The sequence below is a fragment of the Chelonia mydas genome, chromosome 5, assembly GCF_015237465.2.
Source record: "Chelonia mydas isolate rCheMyd1 chromosome 5, rCheMyd1.pri.v2, whole genome shotgun sequence".
Lineage (NCBI taxonomy): Eukaryota > Metazoa > Chordata > Testudines > Cheloniidae > Chelonia > Chelonia mydas.
The window spans coordinates 124,545,074-124,569,206 of record NC_051245.2 but is presented as its reverse complement, the minus strand read 5'-3'; the positions used below and the strand labels follow the sequence as shown (position 1 = coordinate 124,569,206).

The following is a 24,133-nucleotide window of genomic DNA, read 5'->3' as shown; positions in this document are numbered from 1 at the left end:
CGGACTGATGGAGCAGGCTGCATGGACTGTAGCTGACTTATTTATAGGCACGTATTGTACATTCACCCTTATAGAGTTCCCTTAGAGCCAGGCAAGCGTTATCTGAGCAATACCCCTACAAAAGACACCGAGCAGTGCAGCGCCGAGGGCTGTCCTCTGAGCTGGGCTTATCTAACAGCACGAGCCTGCTGCATCTAGAGCGACTTTCCTCCCACCACATCATTCCTCATTCTACACATTCATCACCAATGCAGCAAGCTGCCACTGACGGTGCAAAGGGCAGAGTATGCTGGCAGAGAAGCCCTGCAATGCAGTCAGCACAGTCTGATGCTCCTAATGCTGCCGACGTGTTCTCAGCACCGCCTGTTGTCGGATGCCACTGCCTGTCCTTCAGGTGAATGTCAAACAATATGTACAAAATCTCCATCCCTCCCCTCCTCTCTGCTCACTCCCCAACCTCCACACTAGGGCAATGGTGGCCCTCTGGGAGCATTGAACCGGTTTCCTGAAACAAGGTGACAGTCTGCCTACCTGCAGGCAAGATTACCACGAGGCACTGAGCTTCCTGGTCTATTGAAACAGACATACGATTCAGCAACCTGCTCGTCTGACTCTTACCCCTTTAGCCATCCAGTTTCATAATTCTTACTGGCCAGACACAGGACCTGGCAGTGAAAGTTATCACCAGTTCTGTCCTTTTCCACCAGGTTTTGCTCCAGTTGCTTTTTACTAAGTTAAGAGAGATGGTTTTTCATGGGCTGTTAAGAAATAGGCACAATTGCATGGAAGAATTTCTGTCTGACAAGTTTTCTGAACATAGAGGAGCTGAGAACTACCAGAGGGGGCCCTGCTACAGCACTGGGTCTCTGCTGAATTCGCGGTACCCGGGATGTAGATGTAAGCAGTGTCAGGATGAGCTCCACCCTGACATCTGGTGGTGAGGTGTGGCAAGTTGTGGAAAAGAACTTCAGGGGCTGATCTCATTTGCATAGGCACACCCACCCCGCCTAGAATGAGGCCATAGCTGCCCAAATGGTCACTTTGGCTGCTGTGGGATCCCCAGTGTCTCTGTTATTGGGGCAGGAAAAATAAATTGTTATTACCCTGATTATGGGAACTGTGCTTGGAACTGTACTTGGCCTTTTGTTATGATGGAGGGATTCACCATCAACTAAGTAGCACTCGCTAGGCAAGGGTCATGGGTTCCAAAACTCTGTGAATTGAGAGAGGCTGGGGACAAGTGTTAATATGTGGTAGTATGGGCCCCTTGGTGAGGGCCTTACATGCTAATTGCACTTCCTCCTCTCTCCACTGTGGAATATCAGAGCTAATTTTGATTTCGTTAGAAGTCTAGTTACAGGCTGCTGAGCTCACTTTGGGCTAGTAGTGCACCGATGCTCCCCTACTACAAGGTGAATTCACCAAAGAGCTGAACTGACTAAGAGTTGAGATCACTGAGTGTTGTGTTAAGTAGTGGGGGAGCCTGAAGATATATTGTGGAGCAGTTTGTGGGCTGCAGAGCGGAGCTGAGCGAAGCAGTTCGTGGGGCGGCTGGTGGAGCGGAGCGAAGGCCTATGGAGCTGTGGGGCGGTCAGCTTCAGATCATGTAAGGTGCCTCTTACCCCTGCCCCCATCTTCACCCAGGTTGGGAGGTAAAGCTCTGCAGATAAACTTTTGAACTCTGGGGCTGCCCTGACCAGGGACAGAGACTTTTGGGTCATTGGACTTTTGGGACTTTGGGTGATTTCGGGTTGCCGGACTCAAGAACCAAAGGGAAAGGGCATGCCCCAATTTGCTTGGGGTGGGTTTTTTGTTCATGGGTTGTGTTATGAATCTTGGTGGTGGTGTTTCCCCAACATAATGCCACATTGTTTCTCTCTGTTATTAAAAGGCTTTTTGCTACACTCAGACTCTGTGCTTGCGAGAGGGGAAGTATTGCCTCTTGGAGGCGCCCAGCAGGGGTGGTATATATTTGTCTCAGGTCACTGGGTGGGGACTCGAGCCGGTTTGCATTGTGTTACTGGAATGGATCCCCTAGATATTGAACCCGGCCCTTGTTGCTGCCAACTCTGACGGGCAGAAGGGTTACATACAAAATGCCAGAGCTCATCAATTAAACAACAAAAAGCAGAAGCAACTTTCACTAGTGAATGTAAAGTTTCACTTTTAAAAGGCTGGCAAGTAGATCATTAACAAGTGAGATTGCTTCCAGTTGCAAGAAACCACCACAATGATGAGAATGCTGGAAATCCACTTGAGACTTTGCGGGTCTGAAAGTGTTTGATAAGGGCGGGGAAAGAAAGAGAAGGGAACAAGCAGAATAATTTGCTCAATCCATATTTTAAAGGGAAAGTTGGCTAAAGTTTTTTCTGCTCCGGCTGCAATAACTCTAGCTGGAGAAATTTGATGTGGTTTATTTTCATATCTTTGTTGGCAAGAGTGATTTTGTTTATAAGGAACTTGAGCCAAGACTTCTCCAAGGAAACCAGAGAACATTTATTCTGCCTCCCCCTATTCATGCTTAGCTCTGGACAGCAAAGGAAAGCAATATTTTGCCACACAGAACTGAAAAGAAATATGTCTGATGTTAAAGTGATGAAGCAAGAATTAGAGTGGAGATGGTCTTGCTGGCTAATGCTTCATGCCTTTGACATCTCAATGAGCAACATGTTTCACTAGCAATAAAGATCTGTCTCAGTAGAAAAGAAATGGCCTCTTATACATTATGGAGTGGCCTGCCCCCAATCCTGCCCTGAACGGGAGCAGGAAGAAATTGGAGAATATAGCACAGGTCAAGAAACGGGATGTGTGAAACGGAGCCATTTCAAGTTGTGGGATCTACATCTTTGACAGTCAGGGACTGAACCAGGGATCTCCAGACCTCTAATTCTCTACAGCTTGAGAATTACAGCTGGGGCTGTACCAGACTCATGTCCATTAAGGATCAGGCACAGAGGGGAATACATTTACATATGTTTAAATGTGAATTAATTCTCACCAGGTTTCTATGAGGAAATAGGAAAGGCCATTTGGGGCTAAAGATGCTGAGCCATAGAGCCAGGTTCTCATGTACCCTAAGTGTCAGGGCCAGGGCATGGCTGGCCTGGCCTAGGAGTTAGCATCAGGTGCAGGCCATGGGGCCAGGAGCCAGGAATCAGGCCAGGTTGGAATGGCACGAGACGAATGGGAGGGAAGGGATCAAGAGTTAGGATACCAGGAGGTCAGGATCATAAGGCAGGAACAGGTACACACCCAATCAACCATCCACAGTAGGGTGAGGCCCACTTCTACAGACAACTTCCTGTTTCCTCCTCTGGCTTAAATAGGGGCTGTGGTCCAATCAGGAGCCTTGGAGCTCACCCAGTCCGAATCTCGGGGTGAGGCTTGTGCCGCTGTTGGGCTTCATGGACCCTGGTGCGAGTTGCTGGGTGGAAGACTGGAGTATGCTGCCTCCCACAGACCCAAGTTTGAGACCTGCAGGGCGTGACACGAAGGTACCTTTATATCCCGCTGACAGTGGAAAGGGGTTTTAAAGTGGGTGTTAACTGAACTGATACCTACTTTAAGGCCCTTTTCACTGCCGGAGTGAGGCCTTTGTGTCAATGAGAATTAGGCCCCCTCATGTCATGGGAAGAGGTCCCTTTTCTATACAGATGTGGCACAGCCACACTTGGGCTAGTGCCCCTATCTCAGCAGCTCTTTTCTAGAAAGTATGGACAAACCAAAGTGAGACCAGATTGGCTCTAGGACTGAGGGTTTGCCTTCTGAGGAAAGGCTGAACAGTTCAGATGTGTAAGATCTGAAGGAGGTCAACACCAAAGAGGGAGAGGAATCATTTAGTGTAATGAAAAAGGAAAGGCTATAACACGAGGTAATAGGATGGACTCAAGGAACAAAAAGTTTAGGCTGAGTAGTTGGTAAAACTTCCTTGCTGTGCGAGGCAATTGGGCTCTGGAAAAAGATCTCAAGTAAAGTAGCAGAAGCCCCCACTCCTTGCTCATTTATAATTAGTTTGGACAAAAGCACTAGAAACTCAAAACTAACCGCGCAACAAAGAAGATGCCTGCATTGTCCAGGAGGTCCCTATGACAGATTAGGTGTCTAGATTGTATTGGTCCTGTTCAGATTTTAAGTGCACAAGTTAAAGCAGAAGCAACTCCACTGAGGAGTTGCCCCAGTGCACAACCAGAACAGGTGAGACAAGAAGCACACCTTTCACGCTTGAGTGTTACAGTTAGGGACACCTGGCTGATTCCAAACACACTCAGGTCAAACCCAAAGAGCCTAAGAAGAGAACTACGATCTTGTGAGGGTCATGCTGGGTTTAGAACTGACAAAATGTTTATTCCTGCCATCAGCCTGACCTGATCCAACATGGCAGCAGTGCTACCAGGGAAACAGCCCCCCTCAACGCAGCTGGGGCAGATACGATAAAGGGAAACGCAACAAGAGCCTATTGAGCCTCAGGGAGCCTCTAACCATACCCCACCCAAATTCTTTCCCTGACTCTCAGCACCTGAGTAAGGACTGGGTGGCATTTTCCTGCATCCCAGAAAATTCCATAGAAATCACTCCCCCCCTAGTTATTATCCCAATTTATCAAGATCTAGACAGGAAGACCGAGATCTGGCTGCCTCTAGGACTTAATCCAAAGCCCACTGAAGTCAATGGGAATCCTTCCACTGACTTCAGGGGGTGTTGGGTCAGGACCATAACCAGGCCCCTGAATCCATATTTATGCGCCTAAATTAGTGGCCTGGTTGTCCAAAGGCGCTGAGCACCCAAAGAAAAAAATCCAAACATTGACTAGGACAATAAGGGGAAGACAGTAGAGATTCATCTGAATCATTCCTCTTGGGGGCTCTCAGTTTAACCCATTTCCCATCCCACCAGGATCTGAAAAGTTCTGTTACAAGGCCCTGCTCTCCATACAAACACATTTAATCAAAGGGGTGAAATCCGTCGTGGAAAAATGTTACTGACTACACTTCTAGAAGTATATTACACAGAGAGAGAAAGAGAGAGAGAGAGAGAGAGAGAGAAAATAGAAAACGCACAGCTCTCACAGTCAAGGCTGTGAATAGAACTCAAACAAGTCATAGACCTCTTGGTTCCTAATATTCCTATGGAGTAAATATATATATATATATATAGTTACCGTGCCTATTCTTCCATCAACAGGAATTTATATCAGTGGGAGAGCAAAGCTCTACAGCAATGTTACGCACCAAGAGCGCTATGACTTGTTTTACCTCTGTTCACTGCCCTGATTGTGAGAGCTGTGCATGTTCCTTTTCAGTTCTCAATGAATAGCTGAGGTTTTCTTTCTTTTTAATATATAGGCCATGTCTGCTATTGATCCACGCTGTTTTCAACAGCGGGTATGGAGTCACCTCAGTCTATGGAATTACTTAGAAGAACTCAGGGGATCAAGAGATAATTGGACAAGAAAAATAACTGATGTCATTTTTTGTACTTTCCTTTTTTCCTGCAAGAAAGTCAAAAGATAACCGAAGAGCACAGAACACTTTAGAGCCAGGGGAAACCTGTTTAGAAACTTTTCTATTTACTTTCCATTTATGATTGGTAAGGGTAACCTAATGGTAAAATGTATCCATCTTCCCATCTAGCGAGGACACTAAAGTGAGGCTTAATGACTCGCTGCTTGATCAATACCATTGCTCATAAAGACACTACACAAATGAAGGCTTGTCAACTGGGTTGTAAAATAAGTTAGAATTTTGGGTAGAGAGCTATTTTTAAAAAATTATTACCAAAAATTCCAGAGTTAGATCTTGGAGTTGGAGTGGCTTTACATGGGGATAGCATATTGACTGGACACCTTGCTCATGTGAATAGTCCCTTTGACTTACTACCCAGAGGCTCAACTATGCCTTAAAGACAGAGTCCCACAATAGGAAGGGTGCAACCCACTAGGTTGCTCTGGGAGAAGTTATACCTCAACAGAGCCGAATTCTTCCTTGAGAAATCCAGCTTGCCGGGGGAAATATATTCACTACCATCCTCCTTCAGGAGGGCACCAAACCCCGCCCCATCTCTCGGTTGGCCAGCCAGCTCCGATAGCCACTGGATGGAAGGGCAGGACCGCAGCCTTGGCTCCTCCTCAAAACTTCCCAGCTCTTGGGAGGAATCCTGTGTTCCAGGAAACATGGAGCGTGAGGTCCCTGCATTTATGGGCATTCAAGGGCTGCACCTGGGGGGAAATCTGGTCACACATAAGTAAAGATTATTCATGGGTAAGCGTTGCAGCTTGGCGACTCATTGACAAGGATGAGTGGTGCACAATAGCTGTACTCAAAGAACTGGAAACAAATTTCAATTATGGCGAGGTTATGAATGGACAATCAACATGATAACTTTAATATTCACTTCAGTGTCAGTTTGGCTCATGTACGGAGGGCAGGATTTGTCTCTAATTGTCCCTGGGAATGATGGATATCATGCTCTTTACAGAAAACCCCTCTACAAAGCTGTGTCCTCTCTCTTTTTACACCAGGCCATTGGGTAATAGTTTTGAAACGGACATCTCATTTGAAGAAAGAGGAACCATCCAATTGGTTAGAAAGCTCCAGAATCAATACACATAACACTAAAGACCCATTTGTCTCCTTTCTTATACTAGACAGTCTATGTGGAAAATGTCTGTGCCTGCTTCTTCTGGATCCCTGTGTTCATGACGCGGCATTTTAATGATTTTAATACAAACCAATCTGCAAAGTAACATGTTCAGCACTGACTGGACAGTTTGAAAAGAGAGATCGGAGTTGTCTGAACACTGTCATGCTGAGGTCCCCTTCCCACACAGGCAAGGATGACTATTAAATTCTCCTGTTCCGTTCTTTCCCCCCAGTCCATTGCCTGGGGACTATGCTGACTGTTAATACTGCTCCTTATGTCATTATTGCAAAAATGGGTCTAGAAATAGCCTGACATCTACTGGGGGGATGGAGTAACTATAGCATAACAGAGATTTTTTTTTTATTTTTTTTTTTTTGCAATGGCATAGATTCGAAGGGAAATTCTGCAGTTCTTCGCTCAGCACCATTAAGCTCAAGGTGGCAAGCTTCTACCCCTTGCAATGATGTTGCAAATGGTAGAGGTTTGCAGCAGAGGGGGAGGAGAGGAGGTTGCAGATGATTTTCAGACAGTGGCCATATTTTCAGCTGTGATACGACCTCTTACAGCCCCTCCAGGGGCACAAAGGATCCAGAAAGTGGCTGCATCTCCCCAGCTGGGGAGTCTTCTAGTGAAGGACAGTCCGCAGCTGGCATAGCTGGATCCTACACCACTGCCCTCTGCAGGCCCTTCAGGCATTTTCGGAGTGCCCCTGAACGCCAGCTATTGCCAGCTGGCAGATAAGTCTCTTGGACATCACAGCCAGCTAGCATAGCATACGGGGATTGCTATGCAGCTGTTTAAGTCACCCCTGGAAATGGTGCAAAGCAGGCGGACGGCAATCAGAGTTGCACCCAAAAACATTTCCCCACCACAGGCGTGAAGAACCACCACCACGGCACAGCCTGAAAATGACTGATCCTGCCCAATTCCCAGCAGTGTTTGCAGAGAAAACCCTATCCGCTGACGAGGTGAAGGAGGAGTACAAGAATTAATGCAATCACTCCCTGTCTACTGCTATAGGTCTGCCAGCACCAAAGTGCCACCTTCCCTGCCAGGCAGATCGCATGGTCCTAGGAGGACCTGGGACAGAAGAAGCAAGAACATGAGCTCTGCAAAACAGTTTGATACAGACAGACAGGGAATTCCTGCTGACCTTCATCACTGCTGTGCTGGAGGCAAAAGCCACCTGCATCTCTGCTGCAAGAGGCAGCAAAAAACCCACACTCTGTAGTGGAACCCCAATTGCCCCCAGGTGGTCACAACTCAGAGACGCTCGCTACTGGGAGCTACCTTTTACTGCCGAGCGAAGATCATCTGCCTCCAGAATGGCTTCCCAGGACTCTGGGAGCAACAACGCAAGCACGGGACTGACAGCACAACACCCTCCTTCCAAGATCATGGCCCTGGATCTGCAGTCGGAACCACCACCTGTGATTCTACCCATCCTGGCTGATGAAAGGGGAGAACCTCTTGGGCTTCCCCTAAGCAGAGATCAGCAGTGGCTCCATTAAGAGTGAAATTTACCTCCCAGCCTGAAATAGACAGGATTCCCGCCAGCACTAAAGAAGCCATCACTTAACGCCACCTCTGTCACAACCCCCGTGGCTCTTCACAGAGGCCCCAATTCAGGCCCCCGATGTCAGCGAGACTTAGGCATGTGATTAAGTGCTTTCCTGACTCAGCACCCCAGAGTCTTGCTCAGCCAGACGACAGAATTGGGACCTAAAAGCAGCAGCAGAGGGTGGAAAGTTTCACAAATGATGTATGTAAAAATTATTGTGAGGAGATGGAATTGGTCATTGCTTATGAAAGAGCCTGATCCTTCTGCATGCTGAACCTCAGTTGACTGCAGTGGGGCCCACACTCACGGCTGGGCTCAGGCTCTTGCTCTGAACTCACCACTCAAGCTGTGCCTGGCAACAGTAAGAGATTTTAAGTGGGATGGGGCAGACCCTCCACCAATTTGCAGCATCTTCACTCCAGTGGCCATTGAAAGATTTACCCTGAGGAGGGTCTGGTCATTTTAACAGTAGAATGTAAAGTCGGTCTACATATTCAACGTTAGAAATGTCAGCAATATGGTGTCGTGTGTGTTAAAGACGTGTGGTGTACATTTTGTACAATGCACATGCAGTTTATAATTCTATCCACTTGCATCACCCAAGCTGACTGTTATAAACCTGACGCTGCGCCACAGGGTCTCTCCTTGCATGGATCTGTATGCTGTCCCATGGAAATAAATAGGAGTCCACTGGGTGCAACAGTCTGTGCTCCTGAAATCTGATGGGAGATTAGGACCAGGGTAAGATAAGTATGTTTGTCCCACTTAGTGTATGCTCAAGGTTTGGGAAAAATCAGTCCCTGATTTAGGCCCTCCGTTTTGAAAATCTTGACCATAACATTTAGCTTTCCTTTCATAAACCCAGACGTGATCAATGTGCATTAGCTTTTGTGGACTATTTTCCATTTCACAGCCCATTAAGGAATAATTTCTTTTGTTACCTTTCATCTTCCAGAGTGACTAGCAAGGGAAGGTGTTCTAAAAATGCTGCTGATTTGTGTCTGTGACTTTTCTCTCCTTAGGCAAGCACTTGGAGGTTTGAAAAAAATCCTCAGGGAAATCTGTCATCGTAGGAAGACTCAGATGGTTCAGACTCACCAAAATCTGTTCCATCAAGGCCACTCCTTTATGGATCAAAATGTAGTTCGGCTATGTATAGGCTACTAAATTGATATTTGCTTCTGTTTCATTACTAGCTGGAGGGGTACTCCCTCAAGTCATAGGAGAAAAATGATATGTGAGCTTATATTGACATCACCTACAGAAAAATTTTTACAGACAATCCAGGAACATTTTATATAAAGAGTCTTGTTAGTTTCATAAAATGGATGTCTCTTACTCACTAAGGGGTGGAAATACACCTCTACGTTGAACTCCAGAGCAGTCTTCATTCATAATAAATGGCTGGAAATCTTGGCTATTGATACAGCCTGGGGAGAATTTACTGATAGCCTTGCATCGAAGCAGCTGAGAAAGACTTATGTGTTCTTGATTTAGCATGTAAAGTTCTCTTTAGGTTCCACATGAAAACTGACAGATCATTTATAAGTGAAGAAACACAGGCCAGAATCTGATCTCAGTTACAGCAGTGTAAATCTGGAGAAAGTGGAATCACACCTGAGTAATGAAAATCAGAATCTGGCCCTCTCTTGCTCTTCAAAGGGAAGAGTGCAACAGGGAAAACAGATGTTTCACCAGCTTACATTAAAGATTCCATCACACCCCCAGTATGGGGCGGGGCCACCTGGAGCGTCCTCATCAAAATTTCTCTTCTGCCTTCTTCTCCACTTCCCCCCTTTCTCTTCTCTCTCTTCTTCTGTGTCTATTCCATCTTAAGTTTTCTTCATGTATCACCCTGTTGCTGTACTCATAAGCAGTGTCTTTGCACAAGATAGCTTTGCTTAAGACTATAATTTGGAAGGTTCATGTAAGAAAACCTAGTTCAGCCACTTCCCCATCTTGTGGACATTTTTCTTGGGTTTCTTGTACTTCCTCCCCAGTCTCCAGTCTCTTTTTGGACCACCTTAAACATTAGGTTCTTGTTCAAAAAAGAAAAAACAAGACACTTGTGTATTTCGTTCAATCTGGTCATACGTTAACGCTGAGGGTAACTAACTAGGGGAACAACTTGCCTAGGAAAATGGTGGATTCTCCATCCCTTGAAGGCTTTAAATCAAGATGGGATGTCTTTCTAAAAGCTAGGCTTCAGCTCAAACAGCAGTTTGGGGTTTAATGCAATTCTGCTCATCATACTACAGTGTACAAGAGATTGCAGACACTCAGGTATAATACCAATGCTATCCTACCTAGCACTGTAAGTCGGCTTCACTGTAGTGTTGGAAAGAGATCTACTTCCTGAGGACCCATTACCTATTCTTCCTTTGAAAACTAACTTCTTTTAAAAATATATATCCAGTCGTCCCACCAGTACCAAGGTAAAAAGGGTATTTTGCCCATACTCTAAGAGAAACTTCTGCTTTGCAGCTGTGTAGGTTATTATTCATCACAGCTGCATTGTTCTTATGGGATATATATAGCTATATATACACACACACACATACATACACACGTCCTCTAGTTTGTGTGTGTATGGGGGTGGGGGAGTGAGAAAACCTGGATTTGTGCTGGAAATGGCCCACTTTGATTTTCATGCAGGTTGTAAGGAGAGTGGTCACTTTGGATAGGCTATTACCAGCAGGAGAGTGAGTTTGTGTGTGTGGTTTTTGGAGGCGGATGAGGGGGTGAGAGAACCTGGATTTCTGCAGGAAATGGCCCACCTTGATTATCATACACATTGTGAAGACAGTGGTCACTTTGGATGGGCTGTTACCAGCAAGAGAGTGAGTTTGTCTGTGAGGGGGCGGAGGGTGAGAAAACCTGGATTTGTGCTGGAAATGGCCCAACTTGATGATCACTTTAGATAAGCTATTACCAGCAGGAGAGTGGGGTGGGAGGAGGTATTGTTTCATGGTGTCTGTGTATATAATGTCTTCTGCAATTTCCACAGTATGCATCCGATGAAGTGAGCTGTGGCTCACGAAAGCTCATGCTCAAATAAATTGGTTAGTCTCTAAGGTGCCACAAGTCCTCCTTTTCATTTTGAAACAGAATCTCTTGATAACATCCTCTGTACACACATGCAATGTGTTTCCACAGGCTGTCTTTGCTTCCTCGGTATTTTTCCATTAGCAGTGGTCAAATTTCTGCTGTGTTTGCTTCCTCTGTGAAGTGCAAAGTGCTGTCTCTATAAAACAGAGGAGGTCTCCCCATCTGCTCATTGACAGAATTAGAAGGTACCCCGCTGGTCATGTTTTACTAAACACCAACACTAGCATGCTTCATTTGAAATGCAAATCGAGTGGAGCTACTCATGTAATGCAAACATGCCATAAAAGAGGCTGTTGGCTCACTGGCTCTTTTCTGGGGGAAGCAAAAATCATGGGATAAGATTGTTAAAAAGTGCCCAAAGCTTGGCCCCAAATACCATATTTAGACTCCTAAACAAGGCCCCGATCCTGATAGTACTTACACTTGTGCTGAGCTGCTCTCGTGAGTAGTCCATTGGTTGCCGTTGGTCTATTTAGGGCACTACAGTTAAGTATGCATGTCAGGACTTGCAGGCTCAGGGGCTAATTGCTCAGTCATGTGTCATTGAAGTCAGTGGGACTGTTGGCATTAGCTTTAGGAGGGTGCAGTATCAGCCACCATGTGGCTTCATTTCCCAAAGGGTGGAGCATCCGGTAACGAAGCAGGATTTTTCATCCATAGATCTCAAAGCGCTTTACAAAGGGGCTCCTGTTGAAGTCACTGGGAAGTGCTGAACAAAGCCAGGCATTTATTCAGAGCTCATCTACATGCAACCCTTGGGCTGCTTTAACCGTGCCAGTGCAGTTAAAGTGATACAACCCCCATTTGGGTGGATGGGGCGATCAGGGTATAGATGTGCTTATATCCGTTATAACTTACTCCCATATAGGAAGGGGAATAAGCTATATAGGTGCAAGGCCTCATTACTGTTATGTCTGCATCCACCGTGGGTACTCTGCAGTCACTCATTTTTATGCAGACATGGACTTCTGTCTACAATTTCTTTTCGAATGGGACCGGTTATTTATCATTAGAAGTGCGTTCAAATTGAACTTTTCCCTTCATTCCATTTGAACAGAACATTTGAGACACGACGTTTGCAGAATGATAAATGCAAATATTGAATTACTTCCCACTGGGTAGTATCTGGGTGGGCAGGAGGATGAGAGGGGATTATCCAAGACAAACAGCACAGGACAGACTGCTTCTTCGGCGCCGATGCCAGCAAGTACGAGCCTGAGCTACAAAATTCAGATCCAGATCTAGGTCTAGGCCCTGATTCAGGAAAGCTCTTAAGCACATGCTTATTTTCAAACATAGGAGTAATCACATCCCTGTTCAGCAAAGCACTTAAGTGGATGCTTCAGGTTAAGCCCATGTTTATATTATTAGAACAATACCTCCCAGCTCACAATGCACTTTACACAGGAGATAGAGATCATTATGCCCATTTTACAGATGGGAAAACTGAGGCACTGGGAGAGGAAGCGACTTGCTCAAGGACACCCACCAGGCCAGTAGCTGTGCCACACATAGAACACAGATCTCCTGAGTCCCCATCTGGAGTTCTAACGACTAGATCACATTGTGCCTTCCATATGCTTTGCTGAATGAGGGTCCTACAGCTGAATGTCCCTGAGTTTTGAGGGTGTTTGTTTGGCACCAATGTTCTGGCTTGTCCCATTGAGCAGACAGATAGATAGAGTCCAGCGGTGAAGTTTGGAGCGATTGGCGATTGAGATCCATGTGCTCCAAAGTTTGGAGGTGTTTGCTTGAGCCCTACTAGGCCAGTAAGTGAAATTTACATCTGTCCTTCTCATCAGTTTTCAGATTTCTTTGTCTTCAAATGGAATCATCACCAAAAAGAGTCCTCAGCCAGCTGATTACGGTTATTCTTTGCCAAGATCTGTCAGCTTGCTCTGTGCTGTGGCAACCAAGAGGAAGACAGTCTGGCCCCGAGGAGTCTCACACTGCGACTGGACACCAACGGCACAGTGCGGTCCTGTATAATACACGAGCTGTGTGCCTGCTCAGGTCAGGTCAGCATGCAAAGGCCTCGTGGAAGAAGGTGCAGAGAGAAAGTGGGAGAACACTACATAATGGGGCATTTGGAAAGGAAGCTGGGGAAGAAGAGGTTGCTTAAGGTGGTTGGAAGTGCAGCTCTGTACCAAACGGGATCCTCCTACGCTAGAACAGCCCACAGTGGACAGGCAATCCAGCCCTAGCACCATTTTGTGGCAGTGGAGTGGTGCAAAGCAGCCAGAATACAAAGTAGAATCTGGATCAATGGCGCAAAGAGCCACAGAAGTCAGGGCAAAGACTCCGATTAAACTTCGACATGCCGTGGATCAGGCCCCCTCTGGATTCATCCAACTCACACTGAGAAATGTTTACTTTCTGATCAGCAGAAAGAGTGCCTAAGATCTGTGATCAGCTGAATGCAAGCCTTTGGGAAGACAAATAAAGTGGCATTTGGTAGCAGGAAGACTACAACGCAAAGTGCAAATTGCCCATCACAAAATACCTCTGCACTAAACCAATTCCACAAAAATAGTAGCCTTCCTTCCCCCCCTGCCCCCATTCTGTGTAAAATAAGGATTAGCCATGATTTGCCCCAGTTCTTTTTAATAATGAATTGTTTATTCTGACAAGCTCCATCACACTGTGCATTAATCTTTCAGCATCAGCGGGTTTCTCTTTTTTTCCCTTTGACACAAGACTTTGAATTTTTCCTGTGAATATTAAAAAAAACCCGAACAATGCCTCAGAGTCACTTGACAGCAGCTTTATTTACAGGACAGCTAAGCCTGACTTGTACGCATCCATCAAAGAAATCTACTCTGAATATGAATCTGGGTTTATTAAACGATAATTTATTGGCATGGTTGTTCTTAAAGCTTTGCTGCATTTCATGCTTTCAAAAGAATTTGTGAAATCTATACAGCCATGTTACTGTACATTAGCAACCTGAATAGTTCAAAAAGTTAGCCCCTGGCTGGGCTCTGGGTTGGATTCAAGCTGTCAATCAGTCAAAAATCAAATGCAAGCATCAGACACCCAAGACTGAAACAGCTCATGTGGCCTAGTTTCCAGGACTCTCCAGATTGATGGCACAGGGGTTGGATTTTCAAAGACACCTAAGAGAGTTAGGCTATCTAAGGTAATTATTTGGCACCCATCTGAGCACCTCACAATCTGTAATGTATTTATCCTCAACACCCCGGGAGGCAGGGCAGTGCCATAGAGACACAGAGGCTATTTCTACACTATGAGCTAGAAGTGTGATTCTAGGTACTTGCGCTAGCTTGTGTATAAATAGCAGTGCCAAGTGCAAACCCACCCTGGCTATGTACGCAGCATGGCTAAGCCATGTCTCTGCTGCTACCGGGGGTATAGCGCTATTGATACTCACACTAACTGGAGTGCGTGTACATGAACCGGGGAAAGCCAGCCCCAGCCAGTAGTGTAGACATAGTGAGAGAGGCTGAGTGACCTACCCATGGTCACACAGGAAGCCTGCAGGGCAATGGGACTCGAACCCAAGTCTTCCACAGCCCGGGCAAACACTGGACCATCCCTCCTCTCCTCAGGTGCCATAGAAACTCCAGCCTAGATCACTAGGTGTTGAGAACATGTTGGGTTAGGTCTCGAGTGTGATTTGTGCCACATGCCTATGCAGGGAAGCAGGAATCCTCCATGCACCCACACCAACTCCCCAGTTCTCCAAGCCCTAGAGCGGGTGGACTGGGAGTTGGAATTTGCTAGTGGTATAGACCAGCAGCAATTTACCATCCGACATAGAACAAAGATAAGCAGGGAGAGATATGCTGATCGAGGCTCTGCTCAGTGGGGGTAAGGGCACAGAATCACAGTCCCAATGCTGCTATTGGATTGTTTATATGGGACTCATGGTTACATGCCTGGGGGCAGTTCATAGAATAGAATCATAGAATATCAGGGTTGGAAGGGACCTCAGGTCGTCATCTAGTCCAACCCCCTGCTCAAAGCAGGACCAATCCCCAATCAAATCATCAAATCATAGTTGGGGATGAACAAGACTAGCTGTCAGTTCTCCATCACCCCCCACATATTGGGTGGAATTATGAACAGGCCAGAGAGATCCACCAATAATTCAGAGGCTGGCAATGAGTTTCCTTGGCACTGTGCCACTGGAATGGTTATTTGATATAACAGGATTTAGGCAAAACAGAGCAGAACAGGCAGAGCCATCTCTGCCCCACTTACCTTCGTATGTTCACATAAAATCAGCAAGAATCACTGCATCCCAGACGCCTGCCCAAGCCCTTGAAAGGACAGCTTACATGGCACACATAGGGTATGTCTACACTGCTTTGTAACTCCAGGTCAGTGGGCCTCAGAGCTGGTGGATTCCGTCTTTCCAAGCCTGTGCTTGAGCATCCACACTGCACTGTAACCTCCATTTTTTGTTCAACATTTTTATTAATGATCTGGAGGATGGCATGGATTGCACCCTCAGCAAGTTCACAGATGACACCAAGCTGGGGGGAGAGGTAGATATGCTGGAGGGTAGGAATAGGGTCCAGAGTGACGTAGACAAATTGGAGGATTGAGCCAAAAGAAATCTGATGAGGTTCAACAAGGACAAGTGCAGAGTCCTGCTCATAGGATGGAAGAATCCCATGCACTGCTATGGGCTGGGGACCGACTGGCTAAGTGGCAGTTCTGCAGAAAAGGACCTGGGGATTACAGTGGATGAGAAGCTGGATATGAGTCAGCAGTGTGCCCTTGTTGCCAAGAAGGCTAATGGCATATTGGGCTGCATTAGTAGGAGCATTGCCAGCAGATCAAGGGAAGTGATTATTCCCCTCTATTCGGCACTGGTGAGGCCACACCTGGAGTATTGCGTCCAGTTTTGGTCCCCCCACTACCGAAGGGATGTGGACAAATTGGAGAGAGTCCAGTGAGGGCAACAAAAATGATTAGGGGGCTGGGGCACATGACTTACGAGGAGAGGCTGAGGGAACTGGGGTTATTTAGTCTTTAGAAGAAAAGAGTGAGGGGGGATTTGATAGCTACTTTCAACTACCTGATGGGAGGTTCCAAAGAGGATGGAGCTCAGCTGTTCTCAGGGGTGGTAGATGACAGAAGGGGGGGATAGCTCAGTGGTTTGAGCACAGGCCTGCTAAACCCAGGGTTGTGAGCTCAATCCTTGAGGGGGCCATTTAGGGATCTGGGGCAGAAATTGGGAATTGGTCCTGCTTTGAGCAGGGGGTTGAACCTCCTGAGGTCTCTTCCAACCCTAATCTATGATTCTGTGATTTACAATTTCACAGCCATGCTAACATATCCATACAGCACTACAAAGACCTGCTGACTTGGGTCTGTGGCTTGACCTGTGTCAGGCTCTGACCACCAGGATCCTAGAACTTGGGCCCTGAGGGCTTGCTGTCCTGAATCAGACTGATCTGTGTGTGGACGGAAGGGGGGCTTGGGCTCAAACCTGAGTCAGAACTCGGGCTTAGTGTGCTGTGTAGACATACCCACACTTGAGTGCAAGTGCTGCAATTCTGGGGAGCCACACCGCAGGGATATTGAAAAATTATATTATTCAGCTATGTAGACTGGAAGCCGTTTGGGGTATGGTCTGTCTTACTCTGCCTGTGCAGGGCCTAGATCTTGGCAAGGGTCTCTAGGTACTAATGGAATACAAAGAATTGACAAGAATTAAGAAGGGGGAGTATGAAAGAGCTGGCCACAATCCAGCCCAGAACTATAGCACGACATCGCTTAGTTGAAAGTTAGCTCCAACAGTTCTTTGTAAAATCACCCATTTTCACCTGCAGTGGCAGAATGCAGGGAAGTCAGCCTCCGAGGCAGGCAAAACCTTCCATTGGTTTCAACTGGGTCAGGATTGGGCCCCCCCATTTCGTTCACACAAATGTACTGTATTTGCCAGACTCGAGGCTTGTAAGCTTCAGCTCAGTTGAATCAAAATTGTTTACAAAACAATAGTGACATGTCTGGCTTTTATCCACTTTCCATAATAGATCACAAAGCCCTTTACAAAAGGAGAAGTATTCCAGGAATGGGGAAACTGAGGCACAGGACGTTGAAATGTCTTACCCAAGGTCACCAAGCAAGGCAGTGGCAGATCTGGGAATGGACCCCAGCTCTCCAGAATCCTAACGCAGTGCTCTAGGCACTAGGCCACTCTGCCTTAAGACCTTTTACAATGGCAATTCACCCTTTCCTTTGCGTATCTCACTAATTTGGCCTCAGGATAATGCTGTGATCCACACAAACAAAACAGCACTAAACCAGAGACTATGGCAGCACCATCTTGTTGTGAAGGTAACATTTCTGTAGCTATGTTGAACTTGACATCTGTGCAGTTCTAAGTTGTCCTCTGGTGCGGCCTCTCGAATGTGCACGGCTTTAATCTCTGCCCATGGCACATCCAGCTTATGCCCTTGGTTCCCAGAGGAGCGAGGCTACCTGGCGGGCAGCAGATGCAGAGCTGCAGCTCGTGGTCAGGCATATTCGGATCTGGCAATCTCATTAAATAAAAAGCTCTTTACAACGTTACTTCGCACATGAATAACAACAGAGCCACGCCTAGCTCTTCTATAGTGCATATCATCAGATCTCAAACAAGGGCTCAGCCAAGCTGAATAGTCCCCCAAATCATGGTAGCTGTATACATGCCATACTGCTATACTGGAGGGAAGGGGATCTGGTCCCCATTCCACAGATAATGCCCAGTTCCTGCCCAGCATGGCCTCCCAGCAGCCAGAGGTACTGAGGAAACAGGGCACAGAGCTGCTGGTCTCCCTTTCCCATTCAGCTCAGGCGTGTCAGGGCTGTCTGCACTGTTTAGTGCTCCTTGGGCTGCTGTCCCTCCTGTGCCTCCAGAGGGTGCATCCAGTCCAGGGGTAATACGGACATTTCTGATCTCCTCCTGGACCCCGCCCTGAAGGGGTCACCAGCCAAGGCAGGAAGGCCTGCCAGTTCACTTCCAGAGGCACACCAGACTGCAAGGAACCCGAGATGGAGGAAGTCCCAGGATGTGTCGGATGGACACGGTGAAGAATGGCACAGAACAAAAAGCTTTAAAGATGAAGGAAGCCAACGAAGCCAGAACATGGAGGAAAGACTTTATTGGGTCCCATTGTCACTGCTGAGCTATGGGTGGGAATCAAAGATGAAGAAAGAAGAGAGCACAGGGCTACGCTAGGTTACAATCCCCCCATGGGCCTCTCCACGGCTGAGAATAGCCAGAGCCCCGCTTGCTCGAGTCATGGCCCTGCCTCATCCTCAACACACCCCCTCACTCCCCATCCCTGACCTTGGCATGTCCCCTACAACGGGAAGCACATGAGGGGGGCAGGTGTCGAGTTGTTCTGCCAACACTCCCCCACTGGGAGATCCTGCTTACCCCAGGGAATTCCCTACGCTGGAGAGATCTGGCCAACATGCGGCCTGGCTACACTGTTACAATGGTACAGAGGGGCTGCAACAGAGCGGAGAATCTGACCTGTGGTCATTGGTTGAAAGCAGAATTTCCTTGTTCTGTTGAAAACTGTGAACTCCTGTAGGCTTGTGCCTCTGGCCACCTGTTAATATTTTATGTCCTCCCAGACATCAACACAGAGAATCTCCTTTCTCTGTCTCTCACGCCACCAACTCTCTCGCTCACACACCCTGCCAGGATAGCCTGGCTTCTTCAAAAGTTCTTACTCAAAAGGTGCTGAAAAACCCTGGCATGATTTTATTTATTTTTTAATAAGAATGAACATAATTGGAACAGAGATTTGGGACCAGCGTTCTGAAGAGCACCATAGTTCTGCTTAGATGCTTTTCATAGCTAGCATTATCAACATCCAGCCAGTCCTTGTAAAAGGCTTTTGCCCTATGTAAAATACACAATTATGCTTTTCCATCAATATCAAAGTGTGGGTTCTGCTCTGAAAAATGCCCAGGTAACTATATTAACTTTGCATTCCACGGATCTGCCTGCTGGCTGTGTTCAGAAGCAGGTCTGCTTTCTACTGGCTAAAATGAGATTTTATTATTGTTTATTCCTGTTAGCTGGCTTGGCTCCGCAGGGCTAAGAAGATCCGCTGGATGATATTTCTTCTTGTGAATCATCAGTTGGCCTGCTGCAAACTTAATGAGGCTGTGTAAAAAGCTGACATGGGGAACGAGGTTCCATGCATGCTGACATGCTGTGCTAAGATCAGTGGAGCTACAGAAGGTAGTCCCCAAGCTGTTGAGAACCAAAGCTTGAAAATTTTAAGCAATTCGGGGAACAACAACAAAAAGCAGTCATCCAGCATTATGCATGTAAACATTGGGGGCAGGGATAGCTCAGTGGTTTGAACATTGGCCTGCTAAACCCAGGATTCTGAGTTCAATCCTGGAGGGGGCCATTTGGGGCTTGGTAATCCTTTGAGCAGGGGGTTGGACTAGATGACCTCCTGAGGTCCCTTCCAGCCCTGATATTCTATGTTATATTCCCTAGGAATCTTGACTTATGCTGGGACATCTGCTGCAGAAGTATTTTGCTGCTAAATGAGACTGTACTTTTCATACTCAACAGAAGGAATCTCAGCTGTTTTATGATAGCCGTTACTATCTAATGCATGCAGGGCTAGCCTGGCCACAGAATCTTTAGTGACAACAGAAGCTGTTCACAACTGCACTGTTCCTACTAAATATCCAAAGGCACTAGTTTTCCACTATAAACTTCATTGTGGAAGCAGAACATGGGTTAGAATCATAGAATGTCAGGCTTGGAAGGGACCTCAGGAGGTCATCTAGTCCAACCCCCTGCTCAAAGCAGGACGAACCCCAACTAAATCTGTTGACGGCAAAGGCGGATTAATTGAATGGATTCACAAAAGATACCACTAGCTGAAAAAGTCAACATGGCCAAAATTTTAAGAAGTAGCTAATGATTTAGGATACTCGATTTGAAACACTTTAAGAGCTCCTGATTTGTAGAAATACTTAGCACCTAGCCTCTGAAAAAAGCAGAACCCTTTCAGCCATCTCACGTTGACACTGCAGAATGGCAGCCAACATAATGAGTTGCTTTGGAAAATTTCAGCCATACTTCAAGGCAATCTTTCAAGAAGATCCATTTTCACTCACTGAACTGGCTTGAAACACTTTGTTGCAAGTTAGTTCATCATTAAACTACTTTCCTCTATCATGGGGATCAGCCTGAATTATAACTCCCATGAGGCAGTTTCATGCCCCACTTCTGCCCTATTGCAAAGCTCCTTGGCTGGACTACATCTCCCATCTGCACTTGTAGTCATGTGACTCCCACAATGCACCATGCTGCTTAGTGAGAGGGAAGCCAGGGAGCCCAGTCCATAGGTGAGAATGGGGGTTTGACCTCTAGCTCCCATGAGGCAATGCATCACCATAGGAATATGCTATTTGATATTTAACCGACACGAAACAAAATCTTTTGTGTCCATTTAACAATACAAAAACATTCCAATTTGGGTCAAACCCACCCAAACCAAAATATTTAATTTCACTTTTCCTGATGGAAAACTGAAAAATTGCAGAAAAAAAATCAAAATTTCCCTACAGACAATTTCAGTTTTGCAGAGATTGCATTATCTGCTGGAAAATCATTTTGATGAAAAATTTCTGACTAGCACTACTCTTAACCAATAAGACTGCAGTATGCAAATGAACTATATGATGACTGGTGGGAATACCTCTGAAGTCGCAATCACACTCCACACTGGGGAGACATGCCCTGGAATGCCCTCATTTTTCCTTTGCCTCTGTGTGTGCTACCCTGTAGAGTTGCCACACAACTTGTCACAAGGAAGAGGTTGCTTTGTGCCTTCGTGCTGACTCCCAACCATAACTGACTGAAGCGTCCTTAAAGGGCAGTTGCCCCCACAGAGAGGAAAGTTAATACAGCTTCTGACTATGACTGCTCATTTCAAACGTGCATAGGGTCTGTGTGGGGAAAATATGGACTCTCATACCCCCTGACCACTCTCCAAATGCATGGAGACATCTCTGAGGGCCCCTGGAAAGAGACAGACATCATTGAGGAAGTGGCTGACTCTGACTCAGTAGAGAAAGATCTGTACACAGAAGAACCCGCCCCTCCAGGAATGGCTCAAAAGCAGGAAAGCCTTTCTCTGGAAAAAAAATTTAGAATAAAAATTCTCATTTTGTTTGAAGTTCTCCCCCAAATTCTAATTCCCCCTCCCCCATAAATTTTTGAGTTTTCCACAAACTTGATTTGAAATTAAAGATTTTTTTCCTTTAGAAAGGAGGGAAGGGAGAGACAGAAAGTGGGGGGAAAACCCTGAAAATTAAAGGAAGTTCATTTCAGTTCCATGCAATTCAAATACATTTTTTCTTTGAATTTAAAGTGAAGTTAGAATACAAACATTGTTCACATTGGTCCAAGTGTCGTTTTTTTCTCCAAATTAACACGCTGGCAAAACATTGTCAAACAGCCCTCCTTTCACATGGGGCATGATCTCCCTGTTAGTAAACTAGTTAGGGTACAATCCAGCTCCCATGGCAGTCAACAGGTATCTTTCCATTGATTTTAATGGGAATTAGATCAGGCCCTCAATAAAATGAATACAAGAGTGTCTATACAGTCTCTACTGTCACCAAGCAAGCAAAACATCCCTCCAGAAAATTTTTTCTTGGTTCTTGTTTTTAAATAAAGAACAATACTCAGCACTTACAGTATATCTGGCCTTTTCCCCTTGCCAAAGTGCTGTACGAACGTTAGCAGGTCATTTTGGAAGCCTACAGTACACGTGTTTGTTAAGAGTCAACCTTGTAACAAAAAAAAGCACAGGTTGTGATCTGCTACAGTCTGTCCTCCTGGGTTTGAAACAAGTCAATCAGCCCCTATGCTTGAAGAGTAATCCCTCTGCTTTAGCCTAGCAGTCACTTCCAATCATGGATCTTGGGTCGTCTGTAGCAGGACGTGACAGGGCGTACAGACCTCGCACTGGAGAGCAAGGAACAGCTCTCAGAGGCAGGCAGTGGAAGGCAGCAGATGGTGGCTCTGAGCAGAGCATACTGCCTAGGAGTTCACTGCCTGGGCTCTGACGACACAGACCTGGGCAAACCCACAAAGGAGAAGCAGGGGACGGGGTGTGCGGGTCAGAGACTTGCTTGGAGTGATTTACTTTGGGGAGCGGAAGAAGACTGCGGTGCGAAGTGATCTAGGGGGAAGTGGCTTAGCACCCCAAGGTGTTGGATGTAGCTGCCCACACTGGGCCCTGGACAATACAGCAGATTGTCAGAGGACAATACAGCAACAAAAGACTGACTGTTCCAGGGCCCAGCCCTCCCAGCCCCGGTGCTAAAAGGGGGGGCTAAGAACCCTTGGGAGGGGCACTGAAGGACAGGACTGTGCTTCAACAGGGAGACATTCCGCCAAGCATGACCACTAGGCAGCACCATCGGCAGTCATTCCACACATGGGAATGTGCTCTTCTGCTCTCCTCGTAAGCAAAGCTGCCTCTGTTTGTAAAGCGAGCCCATGCAGATTGGGATCAGACTCTAGCTCCCTATTTCAAGCCCTTGAGTTCAGGCAGGCTGTTGAGGAACAGCCCTGCAGGGGGTACTGTAGAGCCTGAAATCACCTGTCCTTTCTGATGCTCTCAGACGGGGGAGAGGGTCAGTGACTATATCTTTGCAGGGGGTGCAGCGTACATTACCCTGAGCACCCATCTCACTGCTCAGCACGATATGGAGGGGATGGGGCCATGGTCCTGTGTGCTCTCGCCTCCCTTTCCTGACCCTCTTTGAGACGCGGGGAAGGTAACGTCTCTGCACACCCTGGGGAACAGGGTCTGCAAGTCTGGCTTGTCCAGAAGGGGACCACACTGTGGAGCAATGGCTCCTGGCATGTCCCCGCTCCCTCTACCGACACATCGAGCACCTGCATAAGGGCCAGCCACGATGCAGCCCAGAGTGAGTACTGATGTATTATAAGAGTGGTGCCACATAGGCCTTGCTGGAGCCCAAGGCATAACTCAGAGCATGAACCAGAGTAGCCTTGGCAGTAGAGTAACACCAGGTATCAGCTAACCACAGAAGCACATTCCTGATTGGGGAGGACAGTACAAGAACACCCAAGTTCTCAAGTAACAATGTAAACACATTCCCAAGAGATAGTAGAGGAACACACCAACCCCTGTAAGGTAAGGATGGGAGGACGGGATAACAGATGAGGATGTTTGGTTTGAACAAGCAGGTACAAGGAGAAGGGTGGTAACACATCTGCAGTGTGATATGTAACTTGTTCATCTCAATGTACTAAAGGAGAAATCATAGGAGGGGGAACTTTGTATCGGCCAAGGGGACAGCATCCTGTTTTGTTGACTGAGCCGTTACCTTGGCACGGGCATTAGTGTCCCTGTGACCTGTTGGAGTGTGCTTCAGTGATGACATACCTGGCCCAGCGGGCGCCTTCACCACCGAACTGAGCTGGTCTCTAACACTGAGGTGTGCTGAATAAACATACAGCACTCTCATAGAATCATTGAAGATTAGGGTTGGAAGAGACCTCAGGAGGTCACCTAGTCCAACCCCCTGCTCAAAGGAGGACCAACCCCAACTAAATCATCCCAGCCAGGGCTTTGTCAATCCGGGCCTTAAAACCCCCTAAGAATGGAGATTCCACCACCTCCCTAGGGAACCCATTCCAGTGCTTCACCCCCCTCACTCTCTGCCAGTGCAGCTGATGCCAGAGTTCCAAGAATAGCAACACGAGCAGCATTAACAACTCTGCAGCCCCAGCGATGCTCTGTAGCCCTGGCGCCATGCCAAAGCAGTAACAGCCTAGTCGTTCAG

At 46.8% G+C, this 24,133-nt stretch overlaps 1 protein-coding gene across 1 annotated transcript in view; it reads right to left on the bottom strand.

Moving 5' to 3' along the window:
• Positions 1-24,133, bottom strand: part of CPLX1 (complexin 1) — a 208,206-nt gene that overhangs the window by 119,067 nt on the left and 65,006 nt on the right. The window lies entirely within an intron of this gene.